We start from the raw sequence: 23,144 nt of genomic DNA on the forward strand, positions 1-23,144 counted from the left end.
GCACTAAGCATGAATCTGGACACTTCTGTTTTGAACAAAGCTTGTGTCAGAGGCTGCCTTGTATACTAATAACATGACCAAGAAAATTTCTGCTTCATGAATTTAAAGATATTGGCTTTTACATCTATACACACTTTGAGCTCTTTCTAAATTTATTCTTTGATATTTCATTTATCTATCTCCCCCCTCAGACCTCTTATTACCTGCTCTTATCATCCTACCACTTCTGATCTGCTTCTTCCTCTTAAAAAAGTCTCCTCTAATGTTCAGTGTGTATGTGTGTGTGCGTGTGTGTGTGTGATCCATTGAGCTTAGTTAGGATTGACCATATGACTGCTAAGGGAATGTTATTTACTAGAACATTGATAGCTACTCAGTAGCAACACTACAGAGAAGAATGGATCTCCCTCCCCCTGCAAACATTAACTGCCACAAGCTGGCCAGTGAGCCCCCTCCCTCCAGGATGAGAAAGTGTTTCTCTGCACAGACTGCAGGTTCTATAGAGGTACCTGTGGCTTGCGTGATTTCATGAATCCAACAGCCATGTTGTATCTAGAAAATGGAGATTCCCAGCATTCCAACCACCCTCTGTGGCTCTTAGCTTCTCTCTACCATGCTTCTGTGGTTCTTCTTATAACTAACAAACACAATGGGCTTCTTAGCTATTTGACTGTTCCTTTGTATAAATTTTGGAACATTTAAAAATGCTTTAATAGGTGCATCTTCAACCCTGGAGAGACATGAGGCTCCAGAAAGTGGGGAGGCCTGGTGGGGTGGGGATGGGGGATGGAGACATCCTCTTAGAGAGTGGGATGGGAAGGGTTCAGGGGGCAGACTTGGAGGAGGATGAAGTCTGGACTGTAAAAATAAGGATTAAAGAATGAGAAAAATAAATTTAAAAAATGGTTTCATAGAAAAGAGCCAATTGCCAAGTATATCATTTTCAAGAAGAAGTTATTAATATCCTAAGTCCTTTACATCTTTGTTTTATGTATTTAAAATCAATTTGCATTGGCATGACTAACATGACTTTATTTTAATTTTTTAACATATCACAAATATTTTGTCATATTATCATAACATTTAAAAAATCTTTAAAGGAACAAAGGAACATCTGAAATACACACACGGACACACACACAAATACACACACATATACACACAATAGTACAATGAATTGTATGTGTTCATTAAATAAGTCAACATGATGAATGTCTCTTCTGCTACAATTCTCACTTTTCTTTACTCCAAGTGTTTTATCACTTCATCTAAATGCTGTCAACATTTGAACATTTTTCAGTTTCATGATAGACATTTATGTAGAGTCCAGCTATATGAGAGCATTTCCGCATGTTTTCTACTGGAACTTCCCCACGGCTTTGTAGATAGAACCCAATCAGGGCTCTCATTGGAAAACTGGTATATTCCCTATGTTTAACTTTCTGTCTGTGGAGTTCTCAGCAAGATATCCCCATGCAGGGGCCATACCAGGAAGAGGAAACCAAATGGCATACTCAGTACAATGAAAGAGTGAAACTGCATTTGAAACTAAACAGGACACAACAGTTCAACATGCTCCAAATTTGCGTCTCAGCATTTAGGGACTTCACCTTTGCCCTAGTGGGCATTTATCAAGTTGATTTACGCTTTCTGTCAAACCAACGAAGCTCATGAGAAATGACTGCCCTCCAAATACTGCCTCTGAGGCTCCCCTTCAGTTCTCTTAATAATACATTGGGAAACAAAATTACTAAAAAATAATCAGAAAGGGAGTCAGGGACTCTTTTTGAGATGAATGAATGTCTTAGAGCAACTCGTAAGCAAGAGCACCTACTTCTGTGACCATAGGCAAACATGTCAACATTTCCATTCAGAAATCAATTTCTTCAAGGTTTGTGGGTACGCTGATTCAGGTCTCCTGGACCTGGGTCTAAATTTAAGATCCTATTTCCTATGTGTAAGTTTCCATGATCTAGGGAAAGACATTTCACTCTGAATCAGCTGTGTGCTCCATACATTAGGGTTTTTTTTGCATAAATTACCTTTATTCAATAATTCACACCACAGTTAATTCTCATTCTCTGCCTGCCGGTTACTGAGTTTGGGAGGTTACAGACTCTGTTCCTCTTATTCACAGCACTATTTGGCTTCTGTGGTTTCTATTAAAGAATAGAATTTGTTGTTAATTTATGGGAGGCCTACTTTGTGGTTAGCAAGTTACACATATTATACCAATTTTCTTCTTACCAATGTAGGAGGTAAATAAGAGTACTTTTTATAACCAGTGTACTAACTGAGATCAGATGTTCTAGTGAATACCATAATGACTACCCAGGTAGGAGCCCAGTCCTGAGAGAGCGCAATGGATCTCTTAATCTCTTGAATATTTTCAGAATATTTCAGAGATAAATACTTTCTCTAATAACACTCGAGTCCTCAGACCATTGCTTTAGTTATCTAATTGACCTGAAGGAGAACTCTATCATTCAACTAAAGCACACAAAACTGATTTTATTTACAGGCACAGAACATTGGATATGAGAGCCTTTAATTGGCTGTGTAGCACAATATGAAAAGAGTGTTTTCCTGATCTCCAATATTCTTCAATGATGTGGTATCACCACTGGCTCAGGGGAGCTCCTTCCTGTAAATTCTGTTGGTTAATCGCTTATATTATTGTAAATTACTTGAAACTGAAGCAGCTTCACAACCTTTTAAGAGAAGGGCACAATTTCAGAGATTAGCATTCTCGGAAAACATTGTCAGTTAGTAAGGAAGTACGAAAACAGGATGTGGAACCTACTCCTTTAGACGGCTCTTATAAAATATGCTTTAAGCTGTTTATCAGGGTGGCTGAGCAAGAATGGTACTTGCCACCCAGCTGGATGGACTGAGTTTAACCCACACGATGGAAGGAGAGAACCAACTATGGCAGGTGGTCCTCTGACCTCCGTATGTGTGCCATGGGGAGCACACAAACATATGTGAACACACACCAAACACACACTATAAATTAATAGCCCTGAACACATCTACATGCAAGTATCATTATATAGATTGATCAGGTAGGTGGCATTTATATATTATAATAAATACTATATGTTATAAACATATATATGTATCATATAATACATTTATCATAATTAATAAAAAGGGCCATGAATTTGAAAGAGAGCAGGAAGCCATTCACCAAATTGTTTGAAGAGAGGGAGGGGAAGATAGAAATTATGTAATTATATTCTCAACAAAAGAAAAGAAAAAATAATCCTTATTTCTTGAATTTCTGTTTTGGATTTACACTCTTGCTGAAATTCCTTTTGTCTGCTGACTCTTCTCATGATTGTGTATCAAAGACCTTCCATCTCTGTGTCTGAAACTTCTGCTTTTTTATTATTAATGCTCTAGTTTGTCTTTCAATCCACTCAGTGTTCGTGGTCAATATTCAGAAGTTTCCTGTCAGTTGAAAATTCTCTAAAGAGAGAATTCTTCAGGTCTGGGAGGTGTACCTCAATGGCGCCTCACTTGCTTAGAGTGTGTGAGGCCCACACTTGCATCCCCAGCATCACACACACACACACACACACACACACACACACACACGCATGCACGCATGCACATGCACACATGTGCACGTGCATACACACACAGTGAAGGATGAGGGTAAACAAAATGCATTATAGACATCAATTTCCCAGAGGGCGATTCTAATTAATAAAATAGTTGAAGACATTTTACCATTTTTCTTTTTACTTACAAGTGTTTTCATTTATTTATTTTAGCATGATTGTATGTGTGCAGGCATTCGTGTGCTGGTGTGTGCATGCAGGCATTTGTGTGCAGCTGTGTGCATGCAGGCATTTGTGTGCTGGTGTGTGCATGCAGGCATTTGTGTGCTGCTGTGTGCATGCAGGCATTTGTGTGCTGGTGTGTGCATGTGCAGTTTAGAGGACCACCCATCAAAGTGGGCCCTCTTCTTCCCTTTCAGGATCTGGATCACACAGAGCATTAACTGAAGGTACCCCACACATAGTGTCACCTCATGGTCCCTTCTACTCTTTCTTTGTTTGTTTCTGGTGTGGTGGCAGTGGGGTATTTTTATCTGTTTTGTTTTATTTTATTCTAATGTGTCATCACAATGTGCTTAGTGAAGAGTTGTTTAAATGTTTTCACATTCAATATTCACTTTTGTTTTCTAGTTCTTTTCTCTTAATTCTGAAACTGTTTAAATAATTATCTTTTAAAATACCACCTTCCAGTTTTCCTTTTCTTTCCTCAAAATGTAGAGCTTCTTTGAAATTTGTGAGGATTATTCTTGCACATATTTTTAAATTAAAAGCAAGTTCATCTATCTATACTACCCTCAGTGGTGCTATCCATTTATGACTCCCCCTTCATTTCCGTAGCCTAGATTTTATTAATTATTACTTTTTAGTGTGTAAATGCATGTGCACACAGGCATGCATTGTGTGAATGCTGGAGAACAGACAAGCATTTCTCACTGATCTGGAATTCAGGGAGTAGGAAGAATGCTATCGTTCAGAGCAAATATGTTTAAGAATAACAAGAAGGACTTGGCCAGTTAAGGCTATGACTAAAAGAGTTTCAAAGGCAGACAAAGGGAGAGTGGAAGGGGATGCTGGTACCTTAAAGCCCTCTCCATGCAGCAGGTACAGAAAGCACTCATATTTATGGAATTTCTGGAGCTTCCATGAATCTCTCTAAAGTTAGGTTTGGGGACTAACGAAAACTGTCCTTGAACCTGAGGAACCTTCTCATTTCCCTTTGGTGTCTATAGGTCTATTCTTACTCTGTCAGTGAGATAACTGACAGCTATGACAATGCCACTTAGGCAGTGACCAAAATATATCCTCCTTTTTATTTTGGTCTTTAAACATTTTTATTCTTCTTTCAATACATCCCGACTACAGTTTCCCCTCCTCTACACTTCTCCTTCTCCCCAGACCCACTGCTCCTCCATTTCCTTTCAGAAAAGGGCAGGCCTCACAGAGATATCAATAGAACAAGGGTTAACACATTACAATAAGACAAGGCACAAAATCTCACATTAATACTTGGCAAGGCAATCAGTAGAAGGAAATGTGTCAAAGAGCAGATGAAAAAGCCAGAGACACCCCCTACTCCCAGTGAGGAGGCCCACAAAAACACTAAACTACACAGCCACAAGATATATGTAGAGCACCTAAATCAGAGCCCTGCAGGCTTCGTGACTGAAGCTTCAGTTTCTGTGAGGCCTATGAATCCAGCTTAGTTAATTCAGTGTTCTTGTGGTGTCCTTAATCCCCTTGGCTCCTAAAATCCTTCCTCCCCTCCCCTGTTAGATTCCATGAGAGCTCTGCCTAAAGTTTGGCTGTTGCTCTCCATAACATGGATAGCATGGGATCCTGTGCCTGCACTGCCTGGATGGCTAGGAACTAGATCTGGGTAGCCCAGAGACCCAGGATAGAACCAAACGTGACTACCTGGAAAGAAAAAAGTCAATGAAGTAATTCCTAATGATGTTCTACCATACCCATGGATGAGGATCGAGCCCAACTGCCATCAGAGAGGCTTTGTCCAGCAAAATATATCTTTCTAATGAAAGCCATTTAGAGGAACGTCTTGTTTATACAGAGCTAATCAACAAAAAGAAATTCATAATTAGTCTTCCTCCTTTTCGTTTGCCTTAGTTTGCAAAGGATGCCGCAAAACAATGCCAGAGTACTATGTCAACCACAGGAGTGAATCTGCTGAGAATGTTAGGAGTGGACAACAGAGCTCAGTGTGGCCCAGGCATGGCGCCTGCTGAGGCCTGGCTGCTGTGTAGGACAATGGCTCCCGGCATCCTCACGTGTGTCTTTTCTCATGGCTCTCACACAGCTGTGCCTCTGCACACCCAAATTTCTTCTTCTTGGATGGAGCTGATAAGAGAGATTAGAGCCCAAACCAATGACCTCAGGTTTAGTTAGTCACCTTTAAAAGGCCATTTCTTTAAATATAGTTTCAGTCTGGGATCTTGGGTATTAACACTTCAATGGCTGAAGTTTTGAGGAGACATAATTCCACCCATAAGCCAGTATTGCCTGTGTTCACCCAATCTGCCTTCTGCTAACAGTTAAGCTGTCTGAAGATTTAGGCCACATTTATAATTATGTTTTATATGTCTAGCACTTTTAACTCAGATATGTATGTAATTCTTCTAAAAGCAACAATCCAACTGTATTTTGGGGCCTTTAACAGAATTTTAGCTGCTCATGACCCAGTCACTGGGAATGATGGATGCACAACGCACATATCTTCAACTAAATTACTCTTCTATAGAAATTCTAACACCAACCCATGTGTGCAAGAATAACCAAGAAAGTGCCTTTCTATTTAAAGAGCATGGAAATGGTACTTGGAAAGAGAATGACAAATCTTATAAGGATAAATGCATTTTGTGAAGGATAGTCATTTGATATACATTAGTTCCTATATCAGATGAAACAGCCGTACCTTCACAGAACTCACGGCCAGTTCCACAAAGTCAACAAACACATTAGAAATTCTTAGGACAAAAATATGAACAAAATATGTAAAAGTAGGAAGACACTAGCAAACACCATCAGTATCCATACACACACCAAATCCTCCAGGGGTTTAACAAAACAAACAAAACAAAACAAAACAAAACAGAACAAAACAAACAAAAAATGCCTGCGGTGACTTGAAAACCAAAAGTCAATTCTTTCTGAGGCATCTAGGTTACAGTCAGGTTTGAGGAGAAAATGAATGCAGTAGCACTGTTTAATTAATGGGGACTAGACCAGGGAACTCAATGATGATGAAATTATTTGAGACAGTTGGAAAATACAATATCTTCACTGGCTATAGCTTTTGTCTTATTGACTCACTGGTCACCTTTGAACAGGTTCTTTCAAGTCTACAAAACTGCTACAAACATTTCAAAGGTGTGTGGTCTGTCTACAATTAATGCACTGTTTTCAGAAACTAAACAGACAGCTATGAGAAATAGTTATAACGTGTCCTGTTTATCTGGGGTAGTAGTTAAAATTTAAAACAACTCATGAACTACCAGTCAATGGCATGCTTTTCTGCTAGGTGTTAAGAGATGAAAGGAAGAGAATGAAGGAGAACATTTCAGCTAATCTAGTGTAAGAAACCTATTGCTCTAACTTTATAGGAAAAGTTCCATTAACTTAAAACGCAACCACTGCCAAGTACTCTATGCCATGGTATCCTAAACACGCTCAATTTTTTCTTATCTTTTTACCTCTAGGTGTTGTTTCCAATTCTTCAAACTCTAAATGACAGTTCGTATTGTCTTCACCAGAAAAACAATCAACCCACACTTTGGGCAAATCTCTTGGAAAATACCTATCGACCAGTTGATGTTGGCGACATTTCTTTTTGCTTTGACTTGGCATGGCTTAAATTTCTTGTATGTTTATCTTAGAAGATATATGTGCGAGTACAGAAGTAAATTACAAGAACAGAGTGTTCTGCACTGACTTCCACTTGACATTGTTTAATAAGAGATTATTTTGATGACTGAATATTTTAAGAGGTGAGCCTTGGCACTCCACTCTCAGTTTTATATTCATTTATTATAGAGATTTTTGCTCCATATTTTATGTTGTCATTCATGACATCAATTTAAATTAAACATTTTCCTAAAGGTGAGTTGGGGACTAATTTAGAGGTAATTAGATTCTATATGATTTTTGTGTACTTCCATACAAAATGTTAAAAACCCTTCCCTTTGTGTCCCGCTACCTGGTATGCTTGAATCCACATCCAATCAGTATGCCATGTGCCTTCAAGCCCTGCACTCTTCAGTTCATTTTAAGGACACCATAAAATGACCATTCATAATGATGTGGAAATGTCTGAATGGAATTTGCCTATGAGAAATATTGGCTGAATGGTATAAGGTGAGGAAAGGAAAAGCTACAGAATTTCTTTGCCACAAGCAACATCTATTGCATCTATGGCTCTTCTCAAATCCAGATCTCACCGGGTAGGTGAGCCTGGCTTTATCCAGGTAGTCCAAGTATCTGGATTTTAGTCGCTCTATCTGTTTCCCTTTATCTAGTCTAAAAGTCGAAATCGTTTTTGTTATTTTCGAACTCAGGGTTCTCTCATTGTAAACCAGTGTCATTTATATTTCAAATGTCTGTTGTGCATTATTTTTTTACAGCTGTAGTCAGTTTATGACAAATTGTTCCATTTACTCTTCTAAAATATATAATCATTAATCAAACCTTATACCCTTTTTACTATAGCATGATCTCTGTTACTGTCCCCTTCAAAGGTAGTAAAATACACGAATGGCTGCCCAGAAGGTTCAGAGTGCTGGACTGCAAACGCAAAGAAGGATGAGCTTAGGTACAAATATTACAAACCAGAAGAAGGAATAAATCAAATGGCCTGTTATAGCAGCAAGTGGGCAATGAAATGGTTGACTGCTCTGTGTAAACTGAAGGCAGAATAAGTGGCTTTGAAGGCTTCAAGCATCAGCTGGAAGTCCAGCAGTGACCCTTGCTGTGGCATATCCATGAAATCACTGTGTGAGAGGACATCATTCTTCATTAACCATACATAACATAGCCTAGGGTTTCTGATCGGAGATTTGAGGCATCAAACTAAAATCTATAAGAGAAAGAATATGAGGAAAGTAACCATTTGAAGTGATATTCTTAAAAGTAACATGGGATGAACACAGTGTTAGAGAACGCCATCCACTGATCTCCGTCCAACCATATTTGCTGATGCACAAATTCAGCCTCAGGTCTCACATGTGGTTCTATCCTTAAAAGAAAAGGCATTTCTTTATACATAAAAATCACTCTTCTTGCTTAAAAGGACTCTGCCTTCTTATCTCTCTTAGAAAACTTAGTTAAAAATCTAGATTCAATCCTACTTTGCTCATAAATCTCCATCTATCACCTTCATTTAAACTGAGAGTATAGGAAGGGGCTCCAAATCTCTAAATCTTAGAAGCTTGGCTGAAATCAGTTGTCTAAACTTGTGGTTCCCAGGGTGCTAGTTAAGTAGCCCCAGTCTTGCAGAGCAGGAACACACTGCCTCTATTCCAGGAGCCTGGAGTAGACCTGCAATTATAAGAATGTCAGAATGAGTTATTTCACAACGAGGTTAAACATTTCACGTCTGGATCCCGATTCCAAATTTAAGTATTCTGGGGCCAGAGATCATTCTTTTCAAGCCGGAGAACACATAACTAGTAAAGAACAATTTATCACCTTTTAAAGTGTGGCAGAAATCATGGTAGACTATAAATTATACCTTTTCCTAGCAGTTTAATTAACAGAGCTTGATTTTTAAATGTGCATACACACGCGCGCGCGCACAAACACACACACACACACACACACGCACGCACACACACACACACACACACACACACACACACACTCACAAAGCTTGTCAAATCTTTCTCTAAACATTTTTATATACAGATGTAAAATCTTAGACCAGGTTCAGATATCCCAAGAGAAGCACAGTCTTCAGTGTGAATCGGAGAGGTAGAACAACTAAGCTATAAACATCAGAGTTGTTATGTTTTATCTTTGCACACCATAAACTTGATTTTCTGTGAAAATACGTATGTTTTCATGCTCCTCTTCAAATCTGTTCTTTCTCAGCTGAAATCAGTTTGTACTCAGTACTTTTTCAGCGCTATGTTTGGGGGGAAAGTTCAATAGTTACCTCCCATTCTTCTATCACATGGCCTTCATTTTGTTTGAGCTATGGCTGAGTTATTGGTAATTCTCCCAAGAACATGACTAGATAGTTGATACGATCACCATTTAATTATAAGAAGATGAAGGATTGGGGTGTGTTTCCAGGAAACAATTGAGCTAGAATTTCAACCAAGTGAATGCAATTGTCTGTCCTCTGTCTGTGATTTAGTGCCTCTTTCAAAGGATCCCACTGAAAATATCCCCCAACTCTGAGAGAATCAGACAGTAAATTATCCAGAGACCAGCACAGGGCTATGCATTCAATGCTCTGTGTTTCTTTCTTCTCTTTACTTTGCTTTATCTCCCTCCTTCCATTCCTCTGTCTTCTTATAGCATCTTTATTTATATGGATAATTTTCAAGTCCTATGAGTTTAAGTACTTTTTCTTACATGTACATATATACATACATACATACATACATACATGCATGCATATATTCCTCATTCTCTAAGTCATAGTCTAATTGGCAATAGAGATGATGATCTCATGCTATCAGATATATACTCTTAAACACGAGTTGTTTCTTTATATTTATTTGAACTGCTAAATAGGCAGGCCAAATTTATTTAATTTTAGTGTTGTTTCTCAGGGACAGAACTAAGTGTGGTATCCTAGTAGATCAGCATCATCAATGAAATCTTATTACTATCCTACTAGTCCAGGCAGAAACAAAAGCACAAGAACCTTGCACAGTGTGGCACTGGCCACACAAAGGTAGGAAACTCAAACAGCCTCTATGCTGTAAATGCAGTCACAGGAATTAGAGTGTGCATATATTCCACTGATGTACTTGAAAACATTAGCCATTACTGATAAAGCTATCATGTTAGGGAGTTGGATAGATATACCACAGTACCTTGGAAAGAAAACCACAACTAAAAATTGAAAAGGTTTAAGTGCACAAGTGTTTGTCTCTTCTTTCAAAATATCAAACACTCCAACATTCCTTCCCAGTGCTTCTGACAGTGTTTCATTGAGCTCTGATGAACTCTTTCTGTATATCATCTGTCAGGACAAAATAATTATAGCTGCTAAGAATGTAAAACAATATCATTAGCTCTCCTTCCATGCCAGCAAATTAAAACTAAACAATGCAGGTTATAATTCTGCAGGAACCTTAACAGGACGACTGAAGCAGAATTGTACGGGATGTGAATTCTCTTCAGCCATAAATTACCATACAGCTAACCAACTGAATTCAAACATTGGAATAGTACAACTCTGGCTGAAGTCTTAGAGGGATTGTGAGTGCCCTGTGCCTTGCAGTAGCCCAACATATACATCATGGGCTTCAGGATAAAGGGGGCTTTTGTGGATTTTCTATGCGGATTTTTCTTCCCATTGTACTGATTCGAGCATCAATAAAAGTCCCTGTCAAACATAAATACAGAAGTCAGGCATGATGGCACACACCTGTAATCCTAGCCCTTGGGATGCAAAAGCAAGATCAGATGTGTGTCCGCTATGTGGCAGTTCAAAGCCATCTGGGGATACACAAGACACTATCTCAAGAACAAAACCACACAAATAACTGCTGGGAGCTTGTCATCTCTAAAGACTCAACAAAGAATAGTCTTTGACCTGATCTAATAGTATATCAAACTGCATTAGAACACTTGGAGGTATCAAGTAAGCCCCTCAAGTCTTGTTATTCCTTCTGAGAGCTGCCAATAAAGATAATACAAGGGGAGTGTATAAATGTGCCATATTCCAATGTACTATATTTTAATTAACACTTCATTTTTACATATCTATATTTGACTGACGTTACTAGCCTTACCCTGGAAATCCAGGGTCATATTAATGCATAAGCAAAGAAATGCATGTTTCAAATGTGTATCAAATCAACTACAAGATACATGGAATAATGACTGTACTATTTTTATCCTTTTCATTTTCTGCAAACTGAGTTTGTTTCTGTTTGAATTTCTAAGAATTCCTGAGGTACTGCTAACTTGAAGTTGAGTGTTTCTGACTTTTGAACAAGTCCTTAGTTTTCATACCCTCTACTTTGGAATAGTATTTTTTCTTGAATGTAGTTTTCTATCTCTCAAATAAATCACCATTCACCATATTGATATGTCATACAATTCTCCCCTTTCACATTAGTGTGTTTGCATTAGTGTGTGTATTGTTTCAAGTGTGAATCTCCTCTTCTTAGATGCTGAATGTCTGGAAGTTTCTATGGTTGCACTTTTTAAACTAGCTGATAAGATGAAAAGATGAAATTCTAGGTTTCTGAGTTTCAACCCCTAGTAATTCCATACTAGGCTTCCATTTTTATTGACTGAATCTTGATTTCAGCTGGCCAAGGGTTGCCAAGTTGGTATGAAGCAGTTTCACAGAGGAGACGTGTAAAGAGAACAAATAGTGAAGAAGAAATTTTAAAAAAGACAATGTAAATTTTTGCAAATGTCTGAACCCTACAAATATAAGGACTAGAGGCTACTTAGCCTCTCTTCAGAAAACAGTGGCTTCACTGGGTCAGGTGCTTGGATGCCATTCCCTAAATGTCAGAGTCATGGGTTACAGTGGATGCCAAAGTCTGTACTGTCCTGTCGATGTTAGATATGGAGCTTATATCTGATTTTATTTCAAGACAATGATATTTGTCTGGACATTAGTCATTGTTCTATTGCTTCAAATAAAAACTCAGGAAGAAACAGTTATCTTGGCTCATAATTTCAATGGGATAGAACCCATGTTGACAGCAGGCAGGAAAGGATAGCTGTAGGTGCAGGCACCTGGCTGATGAGGTTTCACTCATGCCCAGAAATCCAAGAGAACAGGCTCTAAAACTTCAAATTATTCTCATGTTGTATTTCCTCCAGCAAGCCTTCATCCCCTACAGGCTCCAAACAGCATCACCAACTGGACCAAGTCTCAAATATGGAAGCCTATGGGGGACATTTTGTATTCAAGCCACCACAATGTCCTTTGTAGATTTCGATTTTGAAGCTCTAATTATGTGGACCCCTTATCAATTATTTAGTGGTCAGCTCAATTCTGTCTTCACATACATGGCTTAAATAGAAAGGCTTCCTGTGGTGCAAAGGAATGTGCCTCAAATTTCAGCAGAGCAGCATCTTGGATGGAACTGGAGACAGTGACAGACGAGCTGTGCTTGAATTCCAGTTCTTCAGCCTTCAGGCTGGAAAAAAATAACTTGTTGTGTAAGCTTTGGCTTTCTTGTCTGCACAGGGAACACAAAGTTAGCCAGGGCCCAGGGAATTCTTAAGGAGACAGTGAATGTAAACTTATCAGGGCAACTCTTTGTGCCTCAGAACACTCGGGGGAGTTGTTGAAATGTTTTATTATGTGATGAATGGATAATAGCGTTAGACCTACTCTTGGACCTATTGCTATTCATGTGTTACAGACTTTAGATAGACAAGGAAGGTAGAACAAAGAACATTTGCAGCACCTTGGGACAATAGAGAGGAAAATGTATGAATGGCATCTGACAGAAACTCCACCTGTGAGTGTGTGTTATTGCTTCACCTAGAAGCATAACTCTTCATTAAGTTAATAAAATCCTTGATGTTGTCCTAACTGTTTATTTTTAATATCAAAAATAAGAAGAGAAAAGAAAACATTTTGGCTAATTACTGTATGGCAGATTTTAGACATCCATTTGGCATTGTGAGAGTTTAAAGTAGTTCATTTCTAGACTTGAAATGTGTAAGGTTTTTGTTCTCACATATTTGATGAACTCACAGAGCCAATTAGGAAATGAACTATCAGAATACAAGCTATCAAGGACTCAAGGAAAATTTCCAGCTCAGTAGAACTGAAACATAGTTGGTAGATTAGAAAAATATACATGAAATGTCAACTACCAATTGAATAACCCATTCAATGACACTTCACAGTTCCTGGAACTTTTCTTATGTGGTTAGATAAAGTTGTTCATTTACAAAAAAATGAACCATTGAAAACTAATCAATTTAGATGCCACAGGTCAAGCATTTAAACCTAAATATATTGTTACTTGGATACATCCTCAGATTTTTCACAAAGAATCTATCTGTTCTTAGTTATCAATATTTCATGTATTTATTTATCTATCATATATGTATATGTGTGCATGCATGTGTATATGAGTCAATACACATAAAACAACACATGTGTATGTGGTAGTAAGATGACAATTTTTGGAGCCAGCTCTCTCTCTTTTGTGTAAGTTATGGAGATCAAACATAGGTGAGCAGGAGCCTTGCCCACTTGGCCAAATCACTGGTCCTTAATAGCAATCTTAATAAACTTAAATTATGTATAAACTGAGTAGATAAGTAATCACTTTTGAGAAAACAAATACCATATGCATGGAAGAGCCTTAAGAGCCAAGGAGGAAGTGTGGACCCCATATGCAATTACGTGCTGAGAAGAATGAGTGATAGTCAACCAGAAACGACAGCCTCATGTGCTTTCAGACATCTATACAAAATGGGAGAGGAATATACCTGAAACTACAAATGCTACAGTCTAGAAAATGCCTTCCTCATCGAGTCCAGTTAGAATTTGCTGTGAGGATAGTCACAACTGCCTTAAGTACTGTTGATAAAGCCAGAACCTTTTGCAGCACAACCTGTTAAGGGCATAACTTACAACCAAGAAAATGGCTGTCAAGTGCCTCAGTAACACTTACCTAAATCCCCCTCCCCATAAAAAAATCATTAAATCAAACTAAGGCAACTGCACATATTGAAGCTCCTCCTACTAGTTGAGTGACACCAGACTAGACAAATTAATATGCTGCTGTACCTCGCCCTAGCTGGGATGGAGACACCATCCACCAGGACTGGGGTATAAAGAATCTTTAGCAATCAGTTATGCCTGTGGAGAAGAGTTATTCTATTAAACATTATCCATAATATTTATAGCTCACAGCCTTGGTATGAATATAATACATTATTCTGTAACACAAAATCTGAGACCTAAGAGCTCCAGCGCTAGAGAGAATACCTGCTCTTCCCAAAAGAGTGTGGTGACCAGTTGTTAGCATGTCTCTTCTGAGCTTTCCAGTATGAGTTTCTCCCAAAATATTTTGTGGCATCGAATGTTGGACAATTTGGTCTTAACCATCTTGGTTAACCGTTTTGTCAGAAGATGGGCTCAGTGTTACAAGACAGGGTGGAATGCATATCATTCACTCGGAAACACATTTCCAGAAGTAGCTTTCTTGAGAGACATGAGAAGCATGATGAGGTGACTAGGCTTTGTCATTCCACCCGAATTTACTGCTGACTTAAAGGAACGTTTGTAAGCGGAGGAGTGAATCAGTAGATGCACTTGGTAGCTATTAGCACATGTTATAGTTTAACTTGTCCATTATTTATTAAATCGGGTTAATTTGTTAGCTTTTGTGGCAAATTAATAGTCTCAATAGAGTGCTCTATTAAGTACTCCAGGAACTTACTAACATCTAAGAAGAAAAATCAAAAGGACCTATGGAAAAAACACAAGAAAATATAATTAGATTTTATAGGAGTGTTGAACAAGTACACTAGCCCGTCCCACAAGCTTTCCCGTTCAGCTTCATATAAACCCTGGGGAAGCTTATGAGCTTCTGCCTTATGATTTCCCCTTAATCATAGATATAAAATTTCTTGTACACGAGCAACTCTTCAATTGCTTGTTCTCAAGTTATTCTCATGTCATGACTATCCATTTGCTTTCATTTGGGACTGTGATATAAAAACCTCATAAAATAATTTTAGCTAATTCATATTCATACCTTATCATTACACTAGCTTAACATATTTTCATGAAAAATGTTTTCCTTTATTTTTTTAAAGAGGGTGTCTTATGTTGCTAATTTTTATATTAACATATTAATGATATCAGGTTTATTATCTAGGACAGCATAGTTCTACCTACATAATAAAAAGCAGATGATATTTAAATAAAAGTTTAAACTATAAAAGAAATGTCCTTTTTATGAAACTATATTTCTAGTTTAATGACTATGTCAATTGTTTAAAATATTTATTAAATTTAACAAAAATACATTTTTGGTATTGGGTATCAAACCCAAGACTTTGCCAATGCTAGGAAAGTGTCCAGTCACTGTTCTATATGCCTAACCTAACGACAATTTAGGATCTCTAACAAGCTACTGCAACTCATGTTTTATGTTTAGCTTACTTCATTAAATAGAGTAACATAGACTACATGATTTACAATGTAGGAATTTGTCTTTTCAGAGTTTTAGAGCTGCGATTTTTAACCTTCCTGATGCTGTGGTGCTTTGAAGCAAATCCTCGTGTAGTGGTGACTCACAATGGTAGTTATTTTAGTTGCTACTTCATAACTGTAATTTTCTACTGCTATGAATTGTAATATAAATATTTGATATACAGAATATCTGATATACGACCCCAATAGGGGTTCCACTCCACAGGTTAAGAGCCACTGTTCTAGACATTGAAAGTCTGTAATTGGTGCACTGGCATGGCCATTGCTATAATTCAAAGTACTGGAAAGAATTTTATAAATCTGCTAAAAGGGCCATATCCCAGTGAGTGTAATTGTCAAGATAATTTTACTCATTCTTCCATCGATTCTTTCATATAAACATGTTTTAAATTATTCTGATGTGCTAGACATCATCACATTATGTGTTAGAAAACGATTTATATTAAACATATCTAATAAATTAAAATGGTCAAAATTAAAATATCAAGAGATCTATTTTCTAAGCTACTGAAATTTAAGTATAACTTTGATAGTAAGACAAGTTAAGAACATCATGAACAACAGCAGAATGATTGGACAGAACACGCCGGGGTCTATTTAGAATTTGAGAAGTAAATGTAAGAGGGTAGATGGGAAACATAGCAGAATTCAGACACAGCCCTGGGATCTTGCAACAGAAAACAATAGCCAATAACTGGATGCAGGAAGACAGATTAAGAGAAATTTGAGTTTTACTTTGGGAAAAGAAATGAAACTCCTAATGCTTTAGAGGAGATATAGTTTACCATGTTCCCTTCTTATTTCTCCTGGTTATCTTAGTGAAAATGTCAGTGCCAGAAAACATCAGGACTCAGAAGCCAGCAGAAGTCAGGGTTCAAGGAGAACTTTTTCTCTACAGTCAATCTGCAGTGGTATCCCCAAGACTTTCTGTGTTTAGTGGTTTTTCTTTTGTTGTTGTTTGATTTGACTTGTTTTTTTTGGGGGGGCAGTTTGCTGTTGTTTGTTTTGTTTTGTTTTCCACTCAGTCTGGAAATTGTTTGACTTGGAACATGTAGATGCGGGCAATGGATAATCATCAGAGAACAAGAAGCTAAAGAATTTTGTATCAATGAAATACCCTTCACGAATTAAAATGGTCTGGACATTCTCAGAGAAAAGGAAACAAGGAGCTCTTGCCGAGAATAGATCTACCTCAAAAGCACTGCTGAGGGGAGTTTTCAGATGGCAGATGAATGTGTGTGTAACACCGGAAGTGAATAATGGCATGGCAGGATGGGGAAGGGCCAGCAGCCAAGAGCACGCACTGTTTTGCAGAGGAGCAAAGCTGCTGTTTCCTTACACCCAGAAGTGACAACCACCTGTAATTCCAGCTCCAGGTAAACCCAATGCTTCTCTTTCACAGGTTCTCACATGCACATAGTCACTCCTAGGTACACATAATAGAAAAAGCGAGCAATCAGTCTGTATAATACCAATCTTCTCTTAAATGCTTGATCCTCACAATTATAACACTTTCAGATAGAAGTTCTGATATGGGTAGATGTAATGTTTAAAAACTGTGGATGCTTCAGACCTTCTTAGAAGGGGGAACAAAAATACTCACAGGAGGAAATATGGAGACAAAGTGTGGAGCATAGACTGAAGGAAAGGCCATCCAGAGACTGCCCCACCTTTTTACAGATACCAAACCCAGACAATATTATGGATACCAAGAAATGAATGCTGACAAGAGACTGATATATCTGTCTCCTGAGAGGTTCTGCCAGAGCCTGACAAATACAGAGGCAGATGCTCACAGCCAACCATTGAAGTGAGAACAGGGTCCCCAATGGAGGAGTTAGAGAAAGGACTGAAGGAACTGAAGGGGTCTCAACTCCATAAGAAGAGCAACAATATCAACTAACCAGACTGCCCCCCAGAGCTCCCAGGGACTAAACCACCATCCCAAGAGAACACAGAGATGGACTCATGGCTCCAGCTCCATACGTAGCATATGATGGCCTTGTCTGGCATCAATGGGAGGAAAGCCCCTTGGTCCTGTCAAAGCTTGATGCCCCAGTATAGGGGAATGTCAGAGCGGGGAGGTGGGAGGGAGTGGGTGGGTGAGTGAACATCCTCAAAGAAGCAGGGGAAGGTGGGATGGAATAGCTGTTTTCTGGAGGAGAAACCAGGGAAGGGGATAACATTTAAAATGTAAATAAAAAATTCAATAAAAGAAAAATGCATTGGAAAAAACTAGTCTGGTAAAAATAGATATCAATGTGATTTTGTAGCAGGAAGGGTTCTATAATCTATTAGGAAGGGAAATACTTGAGTACTAAAACATAGATTTCATTATCCTTACATCAAGTCTAGTACCTTATACAAAACAATGCCTCTGTATCTGTCATGATCTGGCAGAGCCTCTCAGGAGACAGTTATATCAGGCTCCTGTCAGCATGCTCTTCTTGAAATCTGAAATACTGGCTGGGTTTGTGACTGTATATGAGATGGATCCCCAGGTTGAGCAGTCTCTACATGGCCTTTCCTTCAGTCTCTGCTCCACAGCTTGTCTATGTATTACTTCCCTTGAGTATTTTTGTTTCCCCTTCTAAGAAGAAGTGAAGCAACTACACTTTGGTCTTTCTTCTTTTGAAGTTCATTTGGTCTGTGAATTTTATCTTGGGTATTTCAAATTTTGGGGCTAAATCCACTTATCAGTGAGTGCATTCCATGTGTTTTCTTTTGTGATTGTGTTACCTAAGAGGATCTTTTAAACTTACTTATTTAATGTATGAAAAGACAATGGTATTTTTCCATAAACCAATCACAATTAAATTATAAATAATTATTATTACCCTATTTGAAGGATTAATTGCTAAAATTTAATTTAAAATGTTTGCAAAGAATACCATTTCACTATTTTCTTATGATAGAATAAAAATGATTCCAAGAAGACTGCTTGTGTTTGGTTGGAGAATTGTTTTTGCTCTAATTTCAGTTCTGATGAAAAGAGATAGAAGAAGAGAAGGAAAGAGAAAGCTGATTAAACTGAAGAAAGGGGTGCTATGGCATATTAAAAGTATCTTCACTCTTTCTAAAAGACTGAGTATTACATTTCACTTTAATTAACTTCCATTACTGATCAATAGGTATAAACTTAATCAAATATTTACCATTATATTCTATGACTGTACTATTACTACCAAAAAAAGATTTTTAGAGAATAGCGAAAAACATTGCTTCAAATTTAAAAATATATTAAATAAATTCAAATTCCTATTTCTCTAAAGACAACCAGTGTGACATTAGTATCAACTAATTTAATAGTGCTGTCCCGTAATGCTACTTTGAGCCTCTAGAGTTTATCTACATCCTTTTTGTCTAAGTATATAAAGGATATTGAAGACAAGCATAAGACTGCAAATCTGATATCCTCAGTTTGAAATGAAATCTACTCTTCTAAAAAGCACCAGTACTTTCATATCTAATGGTTTCTCCTTATTGATGGGGCAGCTAAAATGACTACTAAGGATGGACAGAAAGTAAGGAATTGAGCCAAGACCTGTAATAAGATAGCCTCCAAGTCCACTAGAATAGCAACAAGGAGAAACTGGAAAAACAAGGGATGGCCAAGATGCGGGACACACATAATGCTGATTGATTTCCTGCTGCTGAGAGTGTAACCTGCTGCTTTGAAATATACTGCATCATCTGCTCAACCAAGAGCATGACACCTTATCCGCATCATCTGCTCAACTAAGAGCATGACACCTTATTTACTGGTTTCGGTTATTGCATAGTACTACTGGCTTGAAATAAAACCATGCATTAGTTCCCAATTCTGACATCTGACACAGTCTGGATCAGAGTTTCAGTGAAGAAATTGAGGGCCAGGAAGATGTGGTTCCATGTTTTGCTTTCTCCCTCAGGGTGTCAAGCTGCAGCTGCTACAGGGCTGGAAGGATGAAGCAGAGCCTGGAACGGGGTGGATTGAGGATTTCAGTCTTTTTAGATGAAAGCCTTCTCCACTGGTACTCAGTGAAACAGCTTGTGTGCATTTACCTTAAAGGGTTGAACAAGGGCTATATATGAACCTTGGAGTGTGGAAAGGGGTTTTTAGGATGAATGTAAATCATTGGCTGGAGTTTAAAGTACCAAGAGTGCCTCATTTGCATAGAGAGGCATTCCAGGAATCCTAAGTACTTGCTGGGCAGGTTCTTCTGGGAGTTGGGGAAGAGGAAGTTGAACCTGTAGTTTGCCAAGGACATTGTGACACTCCTCAGGTCAAGGGTGTTGAGGTCAGGCACCCTAAATGAGGTCAGTCAGAAAAGAGGAAGTTCTGCTGGAAAAGGGAGTCTTCAATTTTGCATCATTCTCAAAGGAACTCTATCTGGACTTTGTAAACTAGAGTCTTCCACCCCACCCCCCCCTGTTTTATTAAATTGGATATTTCTTATTTTCATTTCAAATGTTATTTCCGTTCCTGGTCTCCATGCCAACATCCCCCTAACCCCTTCCCCTCCCCTTTTATATGGGTGTTCCCCTCCCAATCCTCCCTCCATTACCGCCCTCCCAGAAACAATCACATTCACTGGGGGTTCAGTCTTAGCAGGACCAAGGTCTTCCCCTTCCACTGGTGCCCTTACTAGGCTATTCATTACTACCTATAGTTGGAGCCCAGGGTCAGTCCATGTATAGTCTTTGGGTAGTGGCTTAGTCACTGGAAGCTCTGGTTGCTTGGCATTGTTGTTCATATGGGGTCTCAAGCTCCTTCAAGCTCTTTCAGTCCTTTCTCTGATTCCTTCACTGGGGTTCCCATTCTCAGTTCAGTAGTTTGCTGATGGCATTCGCCTATGTATTTGCCATATTCTGGCTGTGTCTCACAGGAAAGATCCAGTTCCTGTCAGCCTGCACTTCTTTGCTTCATCCATCTTATCTAGTTTGGTGGCTGTATAGGTATGGGCCACATGTGGGGCAGGCTCTAAATGGGCATTCCTTCAGCCTCTGTTCTAAACTTTGCCTCCCTATTCCCTCTCAAGGGTATTCTTGTTTCCCTTTTAAAGAAGGAGTGAAGCATTCTCATTTTGGTCATCCTTCTTGAGTTTCATGTGTTCTGTGCATATAGGGTAATTTGAGCATTTGGGCTAATAGCCACTTATCAATGAATGCATACCATGTGTGTTTTTCTGTGATTAGGTTACCTCACTCAGGAGGATATTTTCCAGTTCCATCCATTTGCCTATGAATTTCATAAAGTCATTGTTTTTGATAGCTGAGTAATAGTCCCTTGTGTAGATATACCACATTTTCTGTATCCACTTCTCTGTTGAAGGGCATCTGGGTTTTTTCCAGCTTCTGGCTATTGTAAATAACGCTGCTATGAACATAGTGGAGCATGTGTCTTTGTTATTTGTTGGAACATCTTTTGGGTATATGCCCAAGAGTGGTATAGCTGGGTCCTCAAGTAGTGTAATGTCCAATTTTCTGAGGAACCTCCAGACAGATTTCCAGAATGGTTGTACCGGTCTGCAATCCCACCAACAATGGAGGAGTATTCCTCTTTCTCCACATCCTCGCCAGCATCTGCTGTCGCCGGAGTTTTTGATCTTAGCCATTCTCACTGGTGTGAGGTGGAATCTCCGGGTTGTTTTGATATGCATTTCCCTTATGACTAAAGATGTAAACTGCAGTCTTAAATAGCAGGATCCAACAAGGAGGATTGAGTTTCAAATGGAGGCTCTGGGGGAAGTCAGACCCTAACTCATTTGGGTTGTTGTTAAAATTCAGGTCCCTGAAATTGTAAGACTGAGGTCTTAATTCTTTACTAGCCATCATCAGTGTCCACCTTCAGCTCTTAAGATATGTTTTCCAGTCACAATATACAATACAATATACAGAGTTCTAGATCATAAGGTCTCTCTTGTATCTGTGTCCAGCTTGGAGAACCTCTTGACCTCTTAAAAAGATTCCTTTAGTGAGGGGGAGGGGTTAGGAGGCTGTTGGCCCAGAAACCGGGAAAGGGAATAACAATCGAAATGTAAATAAGAGAGAGACACCGCCAGAACCTGAAAGAACATACCGGATAAACAGTTCTCTGCACCCAAATCCCTTGGGAGGGAGAGCTAAACCTTCAGAGAGGCATACACGCCTGGGAAACCAGAAGAGAATGCACTCTACATACATCTCAGACGCCAGAGGAAAACACCAAACGCCATCTGGAACCCTGGTGCACTGAAGCTCCCGGAAACAGCAGCGCAGATCTTCCTGGTTGCTGCCGCCGCAGAGAGCTTGTGGAGAGCACCCCGCAAGCAAACTTGAGCCTCAGGACCACAGGTAAGACCAACTTTTCTGCTGCAAGAGACCTGCCTGGTGAACTCGGGACACACAGAGGCAGAATTCCTCTAGGACTGGGCACTTCCTGTGTTTACCAGGAGTCCCACACCTTCGGATCCCGGCCCGCAGCAGCTCTCTGCTCCCAGACCCCGTGGGAGAGAGACCCCACCGCCTGGTCAGGTGGGCACTCCTGAGGCTGCAGAGTGGAAAAGACCAACAAAACTGCCCACCCCTGCCCACATCCCTGGCCCAAGAGAAAACTGTATAAGGCCTCTGGGTTCCCGTGGGGGAGGGCCCAGGAGCTGCAGGACCCCTGCGCCTGAGACACCACCAGAACCTGAAGGAACAGACCAGATAAACAGTTCTCTGCACCAAAATCCCATGGGAGGGAGAGCTAAACCTTCAGAGAGGCAGACACGCCTGGGAAACCAGAAGAGAATGCACTCTGCACACATCTCGGACGCCAGAGGAAAACACCAAATGCCATCTGGAACCCTGGTGCACGGAAGCTCCCGGAAAGGGCGGCGCAGATCTTCCTGGTTGCTGCCTCTGCAGAGAGCTTGAGGGCAGCACCCCGCGAGTGAACTTGAGCCTCGGGACCACAGGTAAGACCAACTTTTCTGCTGCAAGTGACCTGCCTGGTGAACTCAAGACACAGGCCCACAGGAACAGCTGAAGACCTGTAGAAAGGAAAAACTACACGCCCGAAAGCAGAACACTTTGTCCCCATAACAGGCTGAAAGAAAACAGGAAAACAGGTCTACAGCACTCCTGACACACAGACTTATAGGACAGTCTAGCCACTGTCAGAAATAGCAGAACAAAGTAACACTAGAGATAATCTGATGGCGAGAGGCAAGCACAGGAAC

At 39.4% G+C, this 23,144-nt stretch overlaps 1 long non-coding RNA gene across 1 annotated transcript in view; it reads left to right on the forward strand.

Annotated features, from left to right (window-relative positions):
• LOC147996101 (LINE-1 retrotransposable element ORF1 protein-like) overlaps positions 1-19,575 on the forward strand; it is a 127,623-nt gene extending 108,048 nt beyond the window's left edge. The window contains exons 2-6 of the long non-coding RNA XR_015674154.1: positions 7,277-7,564; positions 7,803-7,931; positions 15,969-16,048; positions 16,950-17,336; positions 18,941-19,575. This is a non-coding gene — a long non-coding RNA (LINE-1 retrotransposable element ORF1 protein-like). The remainder of the gene's footprint in view (positions 1-7,276; positions 7,565-7,802; positions 7,932-15,968; positions 16,049-16,949; positions 17,337-18,940) is intronic.
• Positions 19,576-23,144: the final 3,569 nt, after the last annotated feature.

Source organism: Rattus norvegicus, chromosome 2, assembly GCF_021556685.1.
Source record: "Rattus norvegicus strain SHRSP/BbbUtx chromosome 2, alternate assembly SHRSP_T2T, whole genome shotgun sequence".
Taxonomy (NCBI): domain Eukaryota; kingdom Metazoa; phylum Chordata; class Mammalia; order Rodentia; family Muridae; genus Rattus; species Rattus norvegicus.